Genomic DNA, 24,437 nt, shown 5'->3' on the forward strand with positions numbered 1-24,437 from the left:
GCCTAGCACAACATAGGCATAAATACCGTACTCGTTCCGCACTGGAATCAGTATCAGACAGTACCTGAGGAAGACTGCGAGTCACACAGTTGAAATATCGTGCAGGAAAGACGCGAATAACCGGCAGGAACCCGATTAATCAACATGTCAACGTCTCGCCGGAAAGCCTGAAGAATTATATCAGATGTACTACAGAGAAGCTTATTGCACCATCAGCTACATGTCGGGTTTCTGTCAACGCATGTCGTACTTTGCCTCGAACAACGCTAGTGACCTCAAATTATAAACTTTTGACAGGCTGTGACATCAGGCATCACTTTTTCTGAGATACAGAATATCGTTTATGCTTCACCCTGTTTCTCCACTGCTATCTTTTTGGTAACACGGCGTGAATTATTTTTAGTCACGCTATCTCCTGCAAAAAGTATATTTCTGGATAGACTACTTTTGCTTCTCCCACCCTTTTGGGGTTGAGATGAGTCCAGTTCACTGTTTCTGAATGGTATCTGGCCACTAACACTGCGTATTACTTACAGTTTTTCCGGTAGTATTCCTGTACAAAACCTCCAGAGACCTCCAAACCCTTCGCTGAGGCTCGGCCACGGATAACTTGCAATTTCATCGTGCGTTCAGACACCCGAGCGCTACAATGATCGGACAGCGCCGTCGCGCACTCCAGCAAATACTATTCGTACCTTCAGTTAAAATTCAAATAACTATTGATCCTAGCAGCAAATTAAGATGCAGTTTGCACCAATTCATTTTAAATGACACACAACATATATTTAGGAGACTTTACATTCTAAATTATTCTCTTGCTCTACTTTCTCGATTACGTAAATTTAACGTTATAAAAAGAGCGTGGTCAGTGAGAGAACATATCATTGTCGAATATCAAGTGTGCTAACCATTAGGCCGTCTCGCAGAATAGTTCAAGGATTGAAAAGAAGCTATACCATTCACTACAAATAAATAAATATACAGAAGCTTTCAGTCAATTCAAATCAATTTCTTGAAGTAACAATGAAATAAACAGATCTCTGTTATATGTAAAGAGTGATAACTGTTTGTGACCATCAACTAGTTTAATTATTAGCAACATTGATAGTAAAATGGATGAATTTAAAAATGTGTCTAATTTGTTGGTTTGCCTTTCCAAAGTACTTCGTGTAACATGTTGCTTCTATGATCTCCACTGGGAGAATGCATGGGCCAGCATTTTGGAAACTGAAAATCAGTGTATTTCTAAATAATGGCACTGATAGGGATTTACAATTGTTCCTGTTATGGATTTATGCTAACGTTTCTGAAAATTTTAATAATCGGAAAAAATGTTCAGACCAAGGACAAAGTAGAAGGAAAGTATACCAGGAATACGTGATTAGGTTTGCATACCTCATTCACGGCAGATCTTGGAGACGAAGAAGAAACAAGGACGGAGTTACGAGTATTTCTCGTCGTCGTTAAAAGGCGCAATATTGGCATGTGTATGTGGGGCTTACTGGAGCAGTAGGCGCTGTGGGATACGGACTTCAGCAGCTGATGGTAGCGTTGTGTGTGTGAGAGAGAGAAAGAGCGAGAGCGAGAGATAGAGAGAGAGAGAGAGAGAGAGAGAGAGAGAGAGAGAGAGCGAGAGAGAAGAGGGGGGGGGGGGGGGGGAGAGCAGGCCAGGAAAATGTGTCCGCTACCACAAGGGAGAACATAAAACATGGCAGCAGGCTCGTCAGAGCACTGCTCGCTAGGAAAGTCGATCTCACATGAGAACGTCGCTTCGGGCGTCGCGTCTGAAAGCGGACAGTGGTGTGCAGTAACGCGACCGCACCGTTTCGCTGTATTTTCTGCTTAAAATTTTGCGCCGTACGTGTTCAGCTGCACTGCCTCAGAATCGTTGTGGGAGTCTCCTCATTATTCTTGGCTACAGATCTGCTAACTCTACAGAACAAAAAATAAATAAATACATTTAAATATTTTCCATCTTACGGATCCATTTGTAACCTTGTTAGAAATGAGAGAGAAGAAGAAAAAACCTTCTTCAATTGCTTAGGACGGACGGGAGAGGACTACTACATTCTAGGAAGTATTCTGATTTTCAAGCAGGTATTGTTTAAGCAAATCAGCACATAAATAACCGGAAGTAGTGTCTTACAGTGGCTTTACTCTTACGGCTTTGTGGCTTAACTCCTTCCGGAGACTACTGCGTTGTAGCTAACATTTCCGATTACTCTAATAACATTCGTTCCCAAGCAGCAGAGTCGGGCATTGTTCCATGACTAGTTCTGCTTACTAATAGAGAAAACATATATTTCAATCTGAACCCTTAATTATTCAGATTTATTCCGAGACTAACACTACACCACGCCTCACTTCAACTCTTTACAGAAACATATACTCAGTTTAATAATAGAGAGAAGTTGGATTGCTCTTGTTACGATTATTAACAGACACATACACTCCTGAAAATTGAAATAAGGACACCGTGAATTCATTGTCCCAGGAAGGGGAAACTTTATTGACACATTCCTGGGGTCAGATACATCACATGATCACACTGACACAACCACAGGCACATAGGCACAGGCAACAGAGCATGCAGAGTGTCGGCACTAGTACAGTGTATATCCACCTTTCGCAGCAATGCAGGCTGCTATTCTCCCATAGAGACGATCGTAGAGATGCTGGATGTAGTCCTGTGGAACGGCTTGCCATGCCATTTCCACCTGGCACCTCAGTTGGACCAGCTTTCGTGCTGGACGTGCAGACCGCGTGAGACGACGCTTCATCCAGTCCCAAACATGCTCAATGGGGGACAGATCCGGAGATCTTGCTGGCCAGGGTAGTTGACTTACACATTGTAGAGCACGTTGGGTGGCACGGGATACATGCGGACGTGCATTGTCCTGTTGGAACAGCAAGTTCCCTTGCCGGTCTAGGAATGGCAGAACGATGGGTTTGATGACGGTTTGGATGTACCGTGCACTATTCAGTGTCCCCTCGACGATCACCAGAGGTGTACGGCCAGTGTAGGAGATCGATCCCCACACCTTGATGCCGGGTGTTGGCGCTGTGTGCCTCGGTCGTATGCAGTCCTGATTGTGGCGCTCCATTCGTACCTGCATTCACGCCTGTCGCGACACCACGGGAGGCGGGCTGCACGATGTTGGGGCGTGAGCGGAAGACGGCCTAACGGTGTGCGGGACCGTAGCCCAGCTTCATGGAGACGATTGCGAATGGTCCTCGCCGATATCCCAGGAGCAACAGTGTCCCTAATTTGCTGGGAAGTGGCGGTGCGGTCCCCTACGGCACTGCGTAGGATCCTACGGTCTTGGCGTGCATCCGTGCGTCGCTGCGGTCCGGTCCCAGGTTGACGGGCACGTGCACCTTCCGCCGACCACTGGCGACAACACCGAAGTACTGTGGAGACCTCACGCCCCACGTGTTGAGCAATTCGGCGGTACGTCCACCCGGCCTCCCGCATGCCCACTATACGCCCTCGCTCAAAGTCCGTCAACTGCACATACGGTTCACGTCCACGCTGTCGCGGCATGCCACCAGTGTTAAAGACTGCGATGGAGCTCCGTATGCCACGGCAAACTGGCTGACACTGACGGCGGCGGTGCACAAATGCTGCGCAGCTAGCGCCATTCGACGGCCAACACCGCGGTTCCTGGTGTGTCCGCTGTGCCGTGCGTGTGATCATTGCTTGTACAGCCCTCTCGCAGTGTCCGGAACAAGTATGGTGAGTCTGACACACCGGTGTCAATGTGTTTTTTTTTTCCATTTCCAGAAGTGTAAATGAAGACACAAAATAATCCTGTTGCTCTGTACATACGTAAGTCAGCTGCTCTCTGAAACAGAATACTATCTTCTTGACAAATTTCGTACTGCTGCGTGACTGTCAACACTATAACGCCAAGATTTTGCTGCCAACTCTGAGACATCTAGGTACTTCTTCCTACTCTGGCTGCACGTGTATAGCAGTGGCTACCATACTACGGCTCATACTTGTGAAGGCTCCTATTTACACCCCACTTACGGCTATTACTTTCGTTTTCACAGGCTGTCTTGTCACGTAGCTTCTACATTCCCTTACTGCTTTCGTAATTTCTGGAAATATACAGTCGTGATTCGAGAGATTTTTGGACACGTATGGACTTACACTGAGGTGACGAAATCCATGTGATAGCTGTATGCTCACGTGTAGATGGCAGTAGTATTGCGTACACAAGGTATAAAAGAGCAGTGCATTGACGGAACTGCCAGTTTTACTTAGGTTATTTATGCGAAGAGGGTTCAGACGTGATTGTGGCCGCACGGCGGAGCAAGACGCATGAGACATTTAATTTCGAAAGTCGTTAGGGAATTCAGTATTCTGAGATCCACAGTATCATGAGTCTGCCGAGAATAGCACAGTTCAGGTTTTACGTCCTACGACGGACAACGCAGTGGTCGATGGCCTTCACTTAACGACGGAGAGCAGCGCCGTTTGCGCAGAGTTGTCAACGTTAACAGACGAGCAACACTGCGTGAAATAACTGGAGAAGTCAACGTGGGACGTACGACGAACTTATCCGTTCTGACAGTGTGGCGGCTTTTGTCGGTAATGTGCTATGGCAGCAGTAAAACGACGTTGGTGCCCCTTGCTAACAGCACGACATCGCCTGCAGCGCCTCCCTTGGGTTCGTTACGATATGTGTTGGACGCTAGAGCACTGAAAAACGGTAGCATGGTCAGATGGCACCCGATTTAAGTTGGCAAGGACTGCAAAGTGACTTTCTTGCTCAGACCCTAGGAGTACTACATTCCCCTTTGTATGTTCACCCCGCTACATTTTCTCGCCTGAACTACTTTCTGCCGGTCCTGTATAATGTGTATCAAGAGTGCACCTCCCTCACTTGTGCAAAGTTCTTTCTCTTATATTTAACATTAATTAAATTTGAGAGCCATGAAAAGTGGTTATTAGTCAGTCGTCAAGTTTATTCAGCATACAACACACAACAAATCAGTGCTAATACATAAAATCACATTTAGAGATTCGCAGTCTATTTATCAGCCCGTTTGTATTTATGTAGATCAATAATACATAATAAACACACAAAGCAGTAGTCATACAATAATCAGCTGAACAAGAAGTCATCGGCTAACATTATTCTGAAATTGCCAAAGCGTGTCTCTCTATTCCGCCCCGTCACATACAGCCCACTTGAATAGTTCCATTTCGTTAACAATGAAATGAACTGTTCTGTCTTCCCAGTGTCACAACCACCAATTTTCAGTCAAGACACCGTTTCTGACAGGACAGAATTCAGCACGAAACAGTAATTTGCGATGCAACGACTCTGTTCACCATTCTGATTATTCGGAAAGGCCTTTGAGCTTCAACTTACTCATCTTCCTATGTTTAGGTGCCGTAAACTGTGAAAAATCAAGGAAACGTCATATGTAAGTACGCCTGTCGACGAATCTTCAGGACAGAGACATATCTACTACAAATCCACAAATGTAACAGCGTGATCACTCGAAGCGGGTATAATTTCATGTTAAACCGCTTTGGACTGTCTTGTTTATTCCACTTATATGAGGGCGTGCTTAAAATTAATTCCTCCCAAATTTCTTATGTAAATATCTTAAAGATTTTTAAATAAAACAAACGTTATTATCATTCTACAACTATATACTTCATGTCCACAATTTTTTCTCACCATAGTCATCTTGGTGACCAACCCATTTATCTCAACGAGAGACCAGTTTGTTGATAGAGTCGCTGTAGAATATTTGACTTAGTAATGGAGCCACAACCTCACCTTCTCTGGCACCGTTTCAGCATTAACAAAGTGAAGTCCACGAAGGTGCTCTTTAAGTTTTGGAAACAGATGAAAACCTGATGGGGCCAAGTCGGGAATGTATGGAGTTTGACACATGACAGTCAACCTAAAGCGTTGGAGAGTGGCAGATGTGTCAGCACTTGTGTGTGAGCTGCAATTGTCACGCAGAAGGAGAGGGTGGCCCATATGTGAACTAACTTATCGAAGTCGAAACTCAATTACAGCGTGCTCTTTGTTACGCACCGACAAAGTTACGTTATAAGCCACCATGTTCCAGGCTACAGTCCGGAGCCCACTGACGAAGGCTTTCCCAAATGTGTTCCAAATTATTAATAACACGGCGTTTTTTCGACATTTCTTCCTATTTTTTAAAGTTTTGTTAAGATTTATGTGTTATTACTTACGATTAAAATTGGATTAATCACTGAATAAAACAAGTTTTCTAATTTTTTAAGATGTTATGAAAATTGTTATCCTTCAAAATAAACAAGGTGTCTTGTCAAAAGCCGGCCGGTATGGCCGTGCGGTTTTAAACGCTTCAGTTTGTAACCGCGTGACCGCTACGGTCGCAGGTTCGAATCCTGCCTCAGGCACGGATGTGTGTGATGTCCTTAGGTTAGTTAGGTTTAAGTAGTTCTAAGTTCTAGGGGACTGATGACCTCAGAAGTTAAGTCCCATAGTTCTCAGAGCCATTTGAACCATTTTTTGTCTTGTCAAAGTGTCATGATTCTCGAAGTGTCGCGTCAGAGGACAAATTTGGAAACCATTACTCTAGCAGTGGGTAGATCACATAAGTAATGAGGAGGTATTGAATAGGATTGGGGAGAAGAGAAGTTTGTGGCACAACTTGACTAGAAGAAGGGATCGGTAGGTAGGACATGTCCTGAGGCATCAAGGGATCACAAATTTAGCATTGGAGGGCAGTGTGGAGGGTAAAAATCGTAGAGGGAGCCCAAGAGATGAATACACTAAGCAGATTCAGAAGGATGTAGGTTGCAGTAGGTACTGGGAGATGAAGGAGCTTGCACAGGATAGATTAGCATGGAGAGCTGCATCAAACCAGTCTCAGTACTGAAGACCACAACAACAGCTCTAGCACAGAGGACTGCAAGTACGTAGACATGAAGAATAAAGACGTAGAATATTAAAAACCTTTGTTTTATTTCGAAAGCTTTTAAAATCTTCACATAAAAAAATTCGGATGCAATATTTTTAGGTATTCCGTCGCATATCCCGAAGTATCAAACTGAGTATTAATTGAAAATGTGTCGATCTGACTTCAGCTTCTACTACATGGGTAAAAAGCACCATGAATAAGTTTCTCAAGCCGCAAACAAATCTACTGAACAGCTACGAGAGCAAGGAGGACGCCTTGGTATACATGTAATACAACTATTGATGCCTTTACTTTATGAAGGTTGATGAACCAAATTATTACAACCACCTGCTTATTAGCTGGTTGGTCAACGTACTGCAGTAGCGATTATGCGCACTATGAATTCGACAAGTCGTTGGTAGTTTTCCCGAAGTACCCCACGTGTACGCGAAATTACGCAGTTGGTCTGTGGACGCTGAACTGGCGCCTGGCAGTGTCACAGGTTCTACCGGGTTCAGATCAGGCGCATTTGATGGCCAACCCATCAACTGAGTTCACTACCACACTTTCAGATAGCTGTAGCACGATTCTGTCCTTTTTATACGCACACTCATATAACCTTACTACTACTGTTCTAATTTATTATGCTTTTACCTAAATAACAGAAAACACTGTTTCTATGTTGCCAAGTACACTACACCTCAACAGAACAAATATTCATGTCACGGGAAAAGCCACATATAACCCTTTTACAAAAATTTAGTTTAATCTCCAAATAAAGTACACTACGGGAGGATAGTCCTGTTTATAGGAAAAGCTAATCAATAGAATTACCCTTTTTACAGGATTAACATGTGATGTTTCTAATGGATAAGTAAATCAGACTATTCAGTTCTTTTCCTAAGATCTTACCCAGTGGTTAGAAAGAAACGCAGTATGAACACTATTATATTCAAGCAAGGACAACTCAGTTCCAAGTTCATTTAGTGATTTAAAACATGCAGTAACGGTCGTCAGTCTAACCAAGCAATGAAACAGTGAGGTACTGGAAAAGCAGAAGTATGAATTTTGCTTAATTTCTTGCTACTGTGCGAACTGCTTCTTCAAATAAATATTACTCCACGTAAACAAAGTTAGTGCACACACTAGAATTTATTTTTGCCTACTACACCCTTAAACATTAGGTTTTTACTGGAGAGAAAGCCCAGTAGATAACTTCAAGGAGGCTAAAAAACTTGGCAAGGGGAGACATTTAGAAAAGCACTTTCTATAACAAAAAAACTAAAATACTTAGGTACTAAAGCTCACACTTTTTATACTGAATATTTCACTTCAAGAAAACCAAGGTGTATGATTAGGATGAAATAACAGAGTGAATCAGTTTCTTTAAAATTCAAGAATGATTATTTAAACACAGTTTAAATTAATGGTTCACGCTGTAAAAAAATAAAAAAAAAACTTTATCTGGTGGCTGTAGGCTTGGGTGTGGCGAACAGCTATGACGTCTATACTACCCACAGTGCGGCCTGCAAGTATCTTGCTGTATGGGCTCAATTTTTCTTCTTGGCGTTGTTCAGTTTTACGTGCAGAAGCCCAACAACTCACAGCAATGGCGCAAGCCATTTGTAGTCTTCTGGGTCATTTTTGTGCAAATCTGCAGGAAAAGCTTCTCCTGCTTCACAAAGGTGTTGCCTTAACCACTGCTGCCTACAGACTGTGTGACTTATTTCACGCGCTTGTTCTAGGTAGTGCGCCAATTTACCCTTGCCACCATTTCAACTCCCCAGAGACACTTTCAAGTGACTCGGAGCACTATGGGACTTAACATTTGAGGTTATCAGTCCCCTAGAACTTAGAACTACTTAAACCTAACTAACCTAAGGACATCACACACATGCATGCCCGAGGCAGGATTCGAACCTGCGAGCGTAGCAGTCACGCGGTTCCGGACTGAACTGCCTAGAACCGTTCGGCCACCGCTGCCGGCCAGAGCCACTTTCGTTTCAAACAGAAGCACACTGGCTTTTACATAACACCTATTTCTTACATTGTTCCTAAGCGTGACCGTTTCTTGCAATTGCCAAGTTTACATCAACATAAAAAGGTTTATACACACAAAAATTTTTAAATACGCAATATGATCAGAAAATTATTTAACGTAATAAACAAATTACATAGTATTTTACAAACATTACTCACATACAATACAAAGAACTTCAAACTCCTGTATAGTATACTTTACTTTACATCTACTGAAAATTTTAATGCAAAAAAAATACAAAAACGCAATTGAACCATAAACAAATAATTTTATACTTATCCAAACGAAGATGCCATTGTTGTCGGAAAAGACATAATCCATGAAGGGATGCCAGGTGACCCAGAATAATAATTACATGTTCCACAATTGTCATGGCATCTTCGATTGCTTTCACAGACTCCATGGAAGCCCAGGTATATTTCCATCATAACATAATACACTTCTGGCCATTAAAATTGCTACACCACGAAGATGACGTGCTACAGGCGAGAAGTTTAGCCTACAGGAAGATGATGCTGTGATATGCAAATTATTAGTTTTTCAGAGCATTCACACAAGGTTGACACCGGTGGCGACACCTACAACGTGCTGACATGAGGAAAGTTTCCAACCGATTTCTCATACACAAACAGCAGTTGACCGGCGTACCTGGTGAAACGTCGTTGTGATGCCTCGTGTAAGGAGGAGAAATACGTACCATCACGTATGCGACTTTGATAAAGGTCGGATTGTAGGCTATCGCGATTGGGGTTTATCGTGTAGCGATATTGCTGCACGCATTGGTCGAGATCCTATCACTATTAGCAGAATATAGAATCGGTGGGTTCAGGAGGGTAATATGGAACTCCGTGCTGGATCTCAACGGCCTCGTATCACTAGCAGCAGAGATGACAGGCATCTTATCCGCATGGCTGTAACGGATCGTGCAACCACGTCTCGATCCCTGAGTCAACAGATGGGGACGTTTTCAAGACAACAACCATGTGCACGAACAGTTCGATGACGTTTCCAGCAGCATGGACTATCAGCTAGGAGACCACGGCTGTGGTTACCCTTGACGCTGCATCACAGACAGGAGCGCTTGCGACGATGTACTCAACGACGAACCTTGGTGCACGAATGGCAAAACGTCATTTTTTCGGATGAATCCAGGTTCTGTTTACAGCATCTTGATGGTCGCATCCGTGTTTGGCGACATCGCAGTGAACGCATCTTGGAAGCGTGTAGTCGTCATCGCCATACTGGTGTATCACCCAGAGTGATAGTATGTAGTATGGGGTGCCGTTGGTTACACGTCTCAGTCACCTCTTCTTCGCATTGACGGCACTTTGAACAGTGAACGCTATATTTCAGATGTGTTACGACCAGTGGTTCTACCCTTCTTTCGATCCCAGCGAAACCCTACATTTCAGCAGGGTAATGCACGACCGCATGTTGCAGGTCCTGCACTGGCCTTTCTGGATACAGAAAATGTTCGACTGCTGCCCAGGCCATTCTCCAGATCCCTCACCAATTGAAAACGTGTGATCAATGGTTGCCGAGCAACTGGCTCGTCAAAATACGCCAGTCACTACTCTTGATGAACTATGGTATCGTGTTGAAGCTGTATGGGCAACTGTACCTGTACACGCCATCTAAGCTCTGTTTGAGTCAATGCCCAGGCGTATCAAAGCCGTTATTACGGCCAGAGGTGGTTGTTCTGGGTACTGATTTCTCAGGATCTGTTCACCCAAATTGCGTGAAAATGTAATCATATGTCAGTTCTAGAATAATATATTTGTCCAATTTCTTCTTGGTGTAGCAATTTTAATGGCTAGTAGTGTACTTCCTCACCGGCCAGCGTCAGCAGGAGGAAATCCGGAAACACCACAGTTCTGACCACAGATAGAACAGTTGGGCCGACCGCCCACCGTGCCATCCTCAGCCAATAGCGTAATCGAAATGCTGTATGCAGGGACTTGGGGTCAGCACACCGGTCTCCCGGCTGACCTGGTACCGCTACCACTCGATCAGTTAACTACTCACTTAGTATCACGGAGCTGGATGCACCCTGTTCGTCTTCCTACCAAGGAATAAATTTCTGCCAGAGTCGGGAATCGAAGTCTAGTCTCCTTCGTGACACTCAGTCGTATTGACCAAGTTTTTTTATTTTTGTTTATTTATCAATTATTTTTTGCTGTCTATTACTCTGCTGTAGAGTCAAGCTTAGCGCCCGTGGCGCTGTGCATATTTCGAGTAGCAGTTCACCTGGATGACCGCGTATGCGGAGACGACTTTTAAGTTGGTGTAGTAAAATATGTGATTTATCTCACCAGGAGACACGTTCCAATCGAGATGATCCCATGGCCAGTGTAACCGTACTTCGCTCTGTCGTTGGGTTCAAAGTGGGAATACGTCGCGAACGTCGCTGTTCTATGTTCAACAACGACAGCTGCTCAGTATGCTCCCAAACATATGTGCATGCACTAGCTTTGTACACTGTCGTCAGATCTGCTACATACCGCCGCCGATTTTGCTTCACATACTGGGCCAGCCTCCGACCTTCACGTTCTGTGACAAGGCGTCGAAGTCTGAAACCTTCTGCCTACTCGTTGTTTCTCAGTGTTTCAACCAATTTCCAGACGTTCTCACGACAGCATCACTCGAACAGACGACCATCTTCGGTGTTCCCAAGATGGTCTTTCCCAGGTGCCAGACCATAAGAATCTGTTCGCTGTCAAAGTCACTTATGTCAATGGTTTGCCCCGTTTCCAACTCGTATCATTGCTAAAATGATTCTATGTTCGTCTCTAACCTGCTTTTATTCTCTCCTTAGCACGTCAAGTGCTCGCAACGCCACCAAGCTGCATTCATTCTCGCAGTGGGCGGGGGTAATAATTTGTTGCCTCATCAGTGTAAATACCTGAATGTAGCAGAACAACATAGCGTATACTTTAGTGAGAGGTGGAAACATCGATACCACAAGGCGAGAGACGCCGACGCATCTTGGTGCGGTCACTCACAAGCGGGAAGCGCCTCAAGTCGCAGGCAAGTGGCCACAGCGGCAAAAGTTATATTCCGTAATATAGATTTGTCCAGTAGTGACTTACTGCTAATAAACTTCGTCAGTGTGCTCGGGTCTCGTGTTTACTAATTGATCTGTTTATAACGACTGCTGTGCTTCCAGGATATCCATTGGGCTGTTAACAACTTATGACTGTTAAATGGTTTCTGCACAGAATGCGAACTCTGATAGTATATTCTTTCTATCGTTCATCTAGTTGTGCGTTGCACTTCGTAGTGTACTATCTGATTTGTGACAGTAAGACAGTGCAGACTACTGCCAGTATGCAGCATGATGCAGGATAGGGGGACTGCAAATGTGATATCATCAAGGCCCAAGTGAATCTGAAAATTTCTCGCGAATCAGTGCATAATGCATGTGTCAAATGAAATAGGATACAAGAATCGTATAGTACATATATCAGTGAGCTTTCTTGTCCAAGAAACCGATCACCTGGGCTGCACAGATTTCGTGCTCAGAAGAAGGCAGAACGAATGGACAAGAAAGAGGCGCGAATCTTTGCAGTGGAATCCATGCAGCAGACGCCCCGGGGACACAGCCGCGTCGGCCGCACTGATCCCACGTCCTGACACAAAGGCGTGCCTGATCCCTACCTCTGGCTGTCTCCTACCTTAAGCTTCACATTCTGGTCTGGCATCTACTAACCTACAAATGCTTCATTCCTAGACGCTGGAGGCTTCCCTCTTTGTGTGTTTCGTCTGTGAAGAAACGATTTGGAAAATGATTGAATGACTGCGTTCCATGTACAGGTTGCTGCAGGAGCAATAACAAACATTGTAGGTGGTAGCAGTTTAAACGATTTTGAATAAAATATACCATATAAAATGTATCTAATTCCTTTGTTTACAGAGATACACCTGATTCCAGAGATAAATTTTAATTTCTTACGTTAGCACTCCAGTTGCTGTGGGTTAGTTTATCACTTTTTTTGAGTTCAAGTTATGAAGTTGTGCTTGAGTTAAAATAATGGAAATTTTCAACTGATATTGTGATTGTCTTTCGTTGATCAGTCTACTGTGTCGTTGAAGAATACCGCACGTACTTTTGAATGCTGAGTATGCCGATATAATATTTTTGTACCGCTTCTGTAATAGAGACACTGCTGCTGCTTATACGAAAGACAAAACGGCAGACAATTTTCTAACTACAAAGTAGCAGATTCAGGAGTATTTATTCGTGTTTTCATTATATTATGTGAAATTAGTAAACTGCTCAGCTGTAATACTTCGTATAAACGTGCAAATGAACAGTGTAGATGAACTAGAAGACGTTATTCAGTTGAATGAACGTGGTCCTTCAACAAGCACGCGTAGAATTTTTGCAGATATCGGTTTTGCACATACAAGAACGTTGTGGACCTCGTATATGTATGGCCTCTATTCTCATTATTTAAGGCTAATTTAACATCTTAAAGATATAGAAGACAGCAGGCGAATGGCATTTTGTCGTTTGATAATTGAAAATCGCGAAGTAATCCTGGTAAAAATGTTTACCGAAGAAACCACTTTCAGTCGTGACGAAAGTACGCCAAGACGAACTCAAAAGAGCTACACATAGTACTGTCAACAGAATTTCAAAGTGCATTGAAGTCGGTGGTGGAGTTTATGAAAATTAACTTTGAAATTAATGATTTGTCTTTGCTTAATACCTCCTGTGAGAGTTTGTTTGGGTAACATTCTGACAGCTATATCCATATAACCAATAAAAAATGGACACAAGATACATGAATTTCTTTATTTGAATTTGTCTCTACTACCACCGCCTAAAATGTTTACTGTTCCTCTTGAAACACTGTGTTTTGTAGTTCTTGTCTTCTACAGGTCCTTCGCTGGCTAATCAGGTACGCTCCTGGGCATGCAGAACAAATTCATCACATTAAATTTTGGAAAATACTGTCAACTATATTTACAGGCAACAGACTTACAAGTATTTTCGATCGGTTCAAAACTGTCCCTACAAAAAATTAAAAATACTGAGAGGAGCAGAAACACTGTGAGCAGTACATGCTTGAACGTAAATGTAGATTTTTGCCAAGCCTGCAGGTTGAGCTGTTGTAGTTGACCACGAACGGCTCCTGTGCATTGTCCTTAATACGTCGCAAGTATCTGTCGTGAGTAGTGGGATACTGAGGATTCTGGGTAACATCGCTGATGCAATGTAAATGAGTACTTTCAACTAGTGTGAAACTATATAGTAGGTGTGTGATATTTCGCTGACGTAGCATGCATCTGGCCATGTGCCATAGTCAAGGATGGGAAGGAGAGGAGAGATGGTCTGAGTATCATCATATACCAGCATCAGCACTTTCTTATCTCCAAGGCCATTCGAGGAATCGTGACATCAGACCGTGTTCCAAGGCCATAAAAGGGAAGAGAGGGGGAGCTGGTGGGACCCCATCTTCCCCCCCCCCCCCCCCCATTACAAGCGTCCCCACTCGGCAGCCAAATGTCTGAAATGCTTAGAAATTTGTCACGTATGTTGGCTTTTTTTTGGATCATCAGACTTCTTGCTGATTTGTTGCAGCCCCTCACGAATTCCTCTCTTGTGCCAGTACCAAACTATTCATCTCAGACAAGCACTTGCAACGTATATCCTCAGTTGTTTGCTGGATGTGTTCAAATCTCTGTTTTACTCTGCAGTTTTTATCCTCTACAGCTTCCTCGACTATAGTGGAAGTTAGTTCATAATATCTTAACAGCTCCCCTAGCATCCTGCCCTTATTATTACCTTCTTGTTAATGATTTCATTATATTCCTTCCCTTGTAATTCTCTGGAGGACCTCCTCATTCCCTACCTTATCATTCCACCTAATTTTCAACATTCTTCTTTAACACCATATCTCAAATACTTCGATTCTCCTCTTTTCTGGTTTTCACACAGTCCACATTTCACTATGATAATGCTGTGCTCCAAATGTACATTATCAAAAATTTCTTTCTCAAGTTAGTAAGGGCTACTTTCCATATTCTGTACTCATTAGAATGTTCATTCCAGTCATCAGATAATGCAGTTCTCCTTCACTTTCACTGAAGATAGCAATGACATCAGGGAATTTTATCACTGATATCCTTTCACCTTAAATTTTAATTCCACTCTTGAATTTTTCTTTCATTTCTGTCGCTGCTTCTTCGATGTATAGACTGAACAGTAAAAGTGAAGGACTACATCCCTGCCTTACACCACTGTGTGTCATTAACACCCATGGAAGTACGCACATGACATGTGATTTTAAGTTTTACTGCGTTGGTTTAATACAGCTGGTGTCTCCTGGATCTTATAACATACTACATTGTGTAGTGCAACCAGGCGCATTCAGTATTTATGCTTTGTACATTTTTACAAGCTCCTTTTGTGACTACTCAATTTTATTACGACAACCAACCATTGTGGTTTGACTTTTTACCTGGATAACTTACTGAAATCTGGGTCTGCATATTTATTCATCTACAATACGGAATTATAAGCATTGCATCATGGCCATCCCCATTCCAGTGCCTCCAAGGGCTGCTTGCACCGCATTGGCGTGTTAGTAATCCAGTTGAAGTACTCATGTTACAGGAATTTCAAGTCTTACTTCACTAATTTGATACAGCTGGTGTCTACTGGATCTTAAAATTTATCCTATGTGCTGTTATGCTGTTATACAGTAAGCTATTTTTCGGTTTTCTCTTATTCGTGACGCATTAGTTCCATACTTGAGTATTATTTTTTGGTGATATTTCCCATGTACTTATAGTACTTTCCCTAGACAATTTTAGGCATTTTATCTCCATTCACAGTAGTTTCCCATTCATTATTAGTCTTTACAACACTTTTCCTAGGCATGGCTCATTCAGCAGTCGTGCTTTGTATAGTTTTGCAAACATCTTTTTGGGATACTCTATAGTATTATGACAACCTACCACTGTGGTTTGAATTTTGATGTAGTTAACTTCTCAAAAACTGGGACTCCAGAATTGTTCATGTGCATTATGGAAATATAGCAACTGTGAGAACTTGTCATAGTTTTCTGTTGACTGCCAATACTATGGCTCTATATTTCTACCGTTTCAAAAATTTCACACACTGGTTTGTATTTCTGACATATAAACCTGAAGATGCCTCTATATTCACATGGAACCGGTAGTTAGGAATAAATCACCTTCATACAGCTATACAGCTTTGAAAAAACTTAAAGCGGTGGCTCGTTTTTTTATTTTACAGGTTACTATTCCTTGCTGTAGGGGCTGTGATTTTTGATATTTTTTGCTTAAACCAGCAAGGCAAAAAAAGTCCACTACTTCCACCACATCAAGTGGATTTAGTGCTCACATACTCACACTGAGCAGTGAACACTTCCCAGTTCATGAGTGGGGAATAGTCGAACACGATTACTACTGTTATCGGTACGATGCGTCCAATGGTCGTGTCAGGTGGGTGATATTGAATCTTTATATTATCGTTAGTGGCGCGAGATCTGCACGACCTTATAGCAACCATTATAGTTCCGCATTGTTCTGTTACACTAGGGGTGAGTTCATGTAAGGAAAGAGAGAGAATGTAAGATTTGTGGACTCATTTATTAAACAGTTTAGAATCGAACAATAATACAACAAAATGGGGGTGGGGGGAAGAAAGATTCGAGTTCAACAGCCTGCCCTCACGTACGTTCATAACACGCCACGATAGCAGGAGGGAAGGAATTTTAGTAAGGATCGCCGTATTATCAAATAGAATCCCATTTAGTAAAGGAAGGGGTTGCAGGAGTGCAACGACCACCACCAGGAATCAGCCAAAGACTAAGAAGATGCTGCTGTGCGTGAATCGCTCGGTAGCCTCCCGTACTAAAGCAATAAAACCCGCAAGACGCGAAACTATTCACAATGACCTATCAGGTTCCCTTTGGGCCACAGGGCGTGAATCCACAGTGCACGTCGGTGCTCATGCTTACCGAACTTCATCTCCTGGAAGCGGAACCTCCGGTCTCCGGCACGGTCATATTAGAACTGACCTACTGACCCTTTGGCCACCACCCACCCGCGGAGGGCGGTTGGCGCCCGCCCGCGAAAAACGGGCGCGCACCTGAACTGGCCAATCATAGGGAGGCGACCTCGCGACGTTAAAATTAAGCAGAAATAGCGGTTACAAGGTTGGTAAGGAAGATTGGGGAACTGAGAACAGGAGAAACTTTGGCCACTACTGAATGTTCAAACGACACCACGTGCTACCCTGGCCATCGGAAAAGGGATGGGAAGGGGAAGCCATCATGGCTGCTAGGAAAACTGCTGCCCTCGCCCATAAATAAAGAAAATTTCTAGCGCCAAGCTCCCCTCACAGATCAGTGTGAGACAAGCTGTAAAAATCGTCAAATAAGTCAGGCAACCCATAGAATTATTAATATTACCTTAATTATTACTTTACCGAGTACCAGAATGCTAGGATTAGAAATATGAAACACGAGCACTGAATGGTGTATGAAGTGCACGTCTTTCAACCTCACACCCTCGACTTTTTAATTGTTATAATTTTTATGACAGTTTGAATGATTATTGAGGGTTGAGTGTTGTTATTGTTATTCATAATGTCCCTGACCTATAGTAGCCCTCTCGAGAAAGTTATTAGTAGTTTTAGACTCCTGTGGGCTTTCTGTTGGATGGTTAGTGTGTTATCACATATTGATACTATCCTACAGGGGTCATAGCAATGGAATTGTTGCTGGCAGTGGTCGCTCGGGATCTGCTGGGCACAATAGTGCACACCCACTGAGGCACACCACCAGTGCCTCTGGACTGTGAGCGCCCTCTGCCGCCACAATATAGGACCAAAGGTGGCAGACACTCGGAGCCACTTTTGCCACAAGATGCCCCACAGGCACTGTCTAGTTTGCAGCTCCAATACCATTGCTTGTGCTTTAGTACAGAGAGCTTTACACTTGTGGAAACTGAAGTAGCTGTATTCTGTTTCTTGATACATTATGTGTAATAAGTCTTCGTTCACTTGGTGAAATAGGAGTTAAGCAAATCTACAGTTTTTTGTGTTAATTTGTTTGCTTGTCATTTCTGCTCCTGTCCCTGATGATAGTTGTCACATCACTCTGTAGCCCACCACTCCTAACAGTTGTGTTCGACGTCATACAAAACAGCTGGTAGGTAAAATTCCCACAATAGTTGGTGACTGATGGTTGCTCTAAGATATTTCAGTGCGTTAGTTAACTGGAAAGAATAGTCGTAACTGGTAAGGTAAAAGTCATAAAAATGGAAGTTGATTCCACTTAATGATGTATTGGAACAGCTGGATCGAATGTTTCCTGCCGATATTTCAGAACTGCTTAAGTGTTTTTTGACGACCACATACTTCAAGTGGAATGAACAGTTTTATGAGCAAACGGATGGCGTGGCAATGGCAAGCCCCCTAAGTCCCGTAATTGCAAACTTCTTTATGGAGAAATTCGAAGAACAGGCCTTAGGTACTGCCAGAAAAAGACCAAATGTATCTTTCCGATACGTGGATGACACGTTTGTGCTGTGGACACATAGTAGGGAGGAACTAAGCCGGTTCCACGAACATCTGAACAGTATAAACTCGAGAATTCAGTTTACAATGGAGAAGGAGGTAGATAGCAAATTACATTTCCTCGTTGTGCTTGTTTTTAGAAACGAAATTGGTAGTTTGGGCCACTCAGTATACCGCAAACCCACGCACACGGACCGTTATTTGGAACGGGATTCAAACCACCACCCACAACAGAAGTGAGGTGATATCAAGACGTTAGCGGACAGAGCTAGAAATATTTGTGAACTTGAGTTGTTCGACGCTGAGATGGAACATCTCCACAATGCACTAATGATGAGCGGCTATTCGTCCACCGAAATAAAACGTGCGTTGAGGCAGCCACGCAGAAACCATACTGACGTACAGGTTACTGCAAAATCTAAGGTTTTCCTGCCGTTTGTTAAAAATATAACGGAAAGAATAGGGAGTATCTTGACAAAGCGGAATATTATCGTAATTTACAAGCCCACCAGGAAGATACAGGAATACCTTAAGCCTGCCAAGGACGCTCGCAAACCATTGGAAAAATTTGGAGTGTATTGGATCCATTGCAGCTGTGGAGATGTTTATGTGGGTAGCACTAAAAGAACTGTTTCTAAACGTTTGGAAGAGCACAAGGGAAGTTGTAGAAGAGGAGAAACGGAACGATCAGCATGTTTTCCACCCAGGGAACCACGATATTCGCTTCGAGGAGACGCAAGTACTAGCGGGCACAAGCGGATATTACGAAAGGCTCTACAGGGAGACAATCGAAATCTCTAAACACCCAAATAATTTCAACCGAAAGGAAGAGGGCGTGAAATTAAACGGTATATGGATGCCAGTGTTAAAGAAGATGTGTACCACCCGTCCACTACTGGGTGATGGCAACGGCGATCGACGGCGACGGACAGCGGCCAATTGCACTGACGATTTCAAGACACGTGACGTCACGCCGCGGCGTGGGAGCGCGCGGACACGGAATTTAGCGGCAGTCGGTAGCAAGCCAGTGGGTGTGTTGGACCTTCCATCGAGCTACGGACCCCCTTGAAGATATCTACCGCAGTCGGAGACGAAACGTTGGGAATTGACACAGAATTCATCAACCGACCACGGCATTACAACCCGGTTAATTATAATGGAGATGATATTTCCGGCCGTAAAAATCTACATTTTACTAAAAATGGAAGTCGTGGGTGGTGCATCCTATAAGTATTGCCTCAGTTTTGGAAGGGTAATTCTTGAGGAGCCATTTGTTACACGAGGAGGTAAACTGATCGAGGTGGATTTGGAGGGATAGTTGGGAGCTCTGGAGCGTAGGACAGAGACCAAGAAAGCTAGTGACATCTGCGTACTGATGGAGGTCAACTGGTGGATATGGTTCTTTGGAGCCTTGAGACACGTCTGCACGGGGGTAGGAGGTGCAGGCATCAGTGTTGTTAATGGTGACAAAGGATGGTCAATGAGACAGGAAGGATGCAACAAGGAGGACATATTTAATGGGGAGTGTGTCAGTCTGGAGTTGTAGGCTTTCTCTGTGTCGAGGGAGACAAAAAAAGCTGCTTTATGAGTGTTGATCTCATGGGTAGAAGAGGAGTGAAGTGCAAGAGCTGGTCATGAGAAGGGAAGTTTAGATGGAAGCCACTCCGGTTACTGGAAAGGAGTTGGAGTAGGTTCAGGTGTTGATGGATGCCTCAGGACAGGATGGATTCGAAGACTTTACTAAACACTCAGGTGAGGCATATGGAGTGGTAGGAGGCAGTATTAGTAGGGAGTTTGTGTGCTTTGAGGAAAAGAAGAATTCTGGAGATTTTCCAAAGTTCAGGGCAGTAACCTGTAGAGAGGATAATGGTATAAAAGGTTGCAGGTGTGACTAGAAAGAAGACAGTGCATTTCTTAAGGTGTAAGTAACGTGGTCATAACCAGGGGATGTGTTGTGCTTTCTATGAAGTACTTCTTTTGTGTCATGTGCTGTGATTTAGGTGTGTAAGTCTCTTTTTTGTATGTAGTCCAAATACTGGAAGCTAGAAGTCAGGGATTGAGCGAACACGGAAACATTGTCCCGTTGTGATTCTCACCGTCGTTTCATCCGCAAAGCTGTGAACTGTCATGGTGTAAGGCAGGCTCAGTAAGCTGCAAGTAAAAGGGGACACTGTTTCCTTTCATGTAACAACCAGCAATCTGGGCATAACTGTCGTTCCTGCGTCGACAAGTACGACGATGGGAAAGTAAAGCAATCTGCTCCTGCTGTCAACTTACGCGACTTCGATTCACGCAGTAGTGACCGAGATTAGTCCACTACTGGCCCCACCTCGGTAGCCGAATGTTGTCGGAAAACAGGAGAACCCTAATGCTACTTCGTTCGAACGACTGACTTGACGGCGAAGTCGGTATAAACTGAACAGCCTCCGATAAGGACCCATATATCTGATGTGACTTGTGAAGTTTTGTCATTTTCCATCTGCCAGTCACAGCGAAACACATTTTCTGCTTCAACAATCAGCTCCTCTGATTTTGCAATTGTGCTACCTAGTCTAATTTTAGATGCAAATGTGCTAATGCTGTAGTTTGTACTGCCACAGCACTAGCCGCACCGCCAAATCGCGAATTGGAGAGTATGTGCAGGACTTGTTACATTGTTTGCACTCAAACACGGTCTGTAGTATCTGTGTGTCTGTGCTTGTCTGTTTGAAGCTTACGGGCGCTCAACGGCGACATTTCCAGCGCCCAGTGTCATCTATGTGCTGTAGGTTAGCTATCCACAACTGCGAAGGATTGTCCTAGAACCTTATGAAGTCGACTGAACTGTAAACTGGTAGAGAAAAGATGTTTTCTGGCTTCAGTAGCTCAACATTAATGAACAAGACTCTTCAAAATATGCTTTCTCTTGGTCTGTAAGGAATCTTAATTTCTGTACCAATTCATAAAAACTACTACTTCTCAACTGCAACAGAGCCCTCTGATACACAGGCTTGGCGTTCTACCCTACCTGGCAATGCAGCTCAAGTGAAAATAATTTTCCCACCTTTCCGTGGACCCATGAAAATCCACGTATAGGGCCGATTGCGGCGGCTCTGCCGTCAATACTTGCGTCCCCGGCTGCATGGTCAGCAAGCGCATGGCCTCTTGTATTTGCTCCTGCTGCTAATATAACTGCTGTTGTTGCAACTACTATCGCCGCTGACGCTGCTGGAGTTATCGTTGTTGGTTTTTTTGCGTTAGCTGTTCCTCCTGGAGTTAAAATTTTTTGTCTCCAACACTCTAACAGCACTGGCCCCAATATACACTCCTGGAAATTGAAATAAGAACACCGTGAATTCATTGTCCCAGGAAGGGGGAACTTTATTGACACATTCCTGGGGTCAGATACATCACATGATCACACTGACAGAACCACAGGCACATAGACACAAGCAACAAAGCAAGCACAATGTCGGCACTAGTACAGTGTATATCCACCTTCCGCAGCAATGCAGGCTGCTATTCTCCCATGGAGACGATCGTAGAGATGCTGGATGTAGTCCTGTGGAACGGCTTGCCATGCCATTTCCACCTGGCGCCTCAGGTGGACCAGCGTTCGTGCTGGACGTGCAGACCGCGTGAGACGACGCTTCATCCAGTCCCATACATGCTCAATGGGGGACAGATCCGGAGATCTTGCTGGCCAGGGTAGTTGACTTACACCTTCTAGAGCACGTTGGGTGGCAGGGGATACATGCGGACGTGCATTGTCCTGTTGGAACAGCAAGTTCCCTTGCCGGTCTAGGAATGGTAGAACGATGGGTTCGATGACGGTTTGGATGTACCGTGCACTATTCAGTGTCCCCTCGACGATCACCAGAAGTGTACGCCCAGTGTAGGAGATCGCTCCCCACACCATGATGCCGGGTGTTGGCCCTGTGTGCCTCGGTCGTATGCAGTCCTGATTGTGGCGCTCACGTGCACGGCGCCAAACACGCATACGACCACCATTGGCACCAAGGCAGAAGCGACTGTCATCGCTGAAGACGACACGTCTCCATTCGTCCCTCCATTCACGCCTGTCGCGACACCACTGGAGGCGGGCTGCACGATGTTGGGGCGTGAGCGGAAGACGGCCTAACGGTGTGCGGGACCGTAGCCCAGCTTCATGGAGACGGTTGCGAATGGTCCTCGCCGATACCCCAGGAGCAACAGTGTTCCTAATTTGCTGGGAAGTGGCGGTGCGGTCCCCTACGGCACTGCGTAGGATGCTACGGTCTTGGCGTGCATCCATGCGTCGCTGCGGTCCAGTCCCAGGTCGACGGGCACGTGCACCTTCCGCCGACCACTGGCGACAACACCGAAGTACTGTGGAGACCTCACGCCCCACGTGTTGAGCAATTCGGTGGTACGTCCACCCGGCCTCCCGCATGCCCACTATACGCCCTCGCTCAAAGTCCGTCAACTGCACATACGGTTCACGTCCACGGTGTCGCGGCATGCTACCAGTGTTAAAGACTGCGATGGAGCTCCGTATGCCACGGAAAACTGGCTGACACTGACGGCGGCGGTGCACAAATGCTGCGCAGCTAGCGCCATTCGACGGCCAACACTGCGGTTCCTGGTGTGTCCGCTGTGCCGTGCGTGTGATCATTGCTTGTACAGCCCTCTCGCAGTGTCCGGAGCAAGTATGGTGGGTCTGACACACCGGTGTCAATGTGTTCTTTTTTCCATTTCCAGGAGTGTACAACACTAACATGGTAACGAACGAACACGCAAGAGCAATTTCTCGTCGCCAACTGTTATATCTTGCATACCGAGATGAGAGCGTCCATAAAAGTTCTTGGGATGAGCACAATGTACTACAATGCAGTACACACGTAATACAAACCAAGTGTCAGCCTAACCGGTTAGCAGAGTGCTTATCTGGGTGACATGATGTAGTGAGAATTGTGTCGTTGAAGTTTGTCTTTTCTCTGTATATCTTGATATTGTGCCTGTTTTGAAAAGAAATCTTTGAGTGTTTTTAAACGCTAATGTTAGAAATGGTATTTTGTTTATCAACTTACACGTGATTTTCTTTTCTCTTTTCTAGAGAGGAAAATTGTTACAGTTATCATATACAGGAGAAACATAATGAAGGAAGCGCTATACCTGTTAAGTAGAGTCCAAGATTCCTTTTGTCCTATTTTTCGATTGCAATATAAACGCACAAAGAAGCAAGAGAGGCAAAAAATCACATATGCAAACATCACTAAACATATTCATGCAAACAAATGCACTTGAACATGAGAATAAATTCTTGAAACGCATTGTGATAAGCATCGAAACATAAATAACTGCAGCAGTTTCCATTATTTAAATTATGAATGACACTGTTGCAGCCTTACTTACCTGAAACATCTAATGCAATGAACGAAATTAAGTTATTAATGCCTAGCCAGGCACTGAAAGTAATATACTAGTTGAAAATTAGGAAAGTTAGTGTTTTCAAAACGATTATATACCTAAAGTTCAACAGAGACTGTCGGCAGCTAGGGCTGTTTCCTAACTACATTAACGTTGAACTGTACAAAGATTGTGAAGCGAAAAAGAGAAGCAGTACGGTTAAATACAGAAATGAGGCTGTTATACGTGAATTCATACATTCTAAACAAACAACTTTTCATACAAGCTGAATTAACTGAATTTATAGAGTTAATAGAAATCTACAGAAGAATGCTGAAGATTACATGGCTAGATCACATAACTAATGAGGAAGTATTGAATAGGATTGGGGAGAAGAGAAGTTTGTGGCACAACTTGACCAGAAGAAGGGATCGGTTGGTAGGACATGTCCTGAGGCATCAAGGGATCACAAATTTAGCATTGGAGGGCAGTGTGGAGGGTAAAAATCGTAGAGGGAGACCAAGAGATGACTACACTAAGCAGATTCAGAAGGAT

The sequence above is a fragment of the Schistocerca gregaria genome, chromosome X (genome assembly GCF_023897955.1).
Source record: "Schistocerca gregaria isolate iqSchGreg1 chromosome X, iqSchGreg1.2, whole genome shotgun sequence".
In the NCBI taxonomy this organism is placed as follows: Eukaryota; Metazoa; Arthropoda; class Insecta; order Orthoptera; family Acrididae; genus Schistocerca; species Schistocerca gregaria.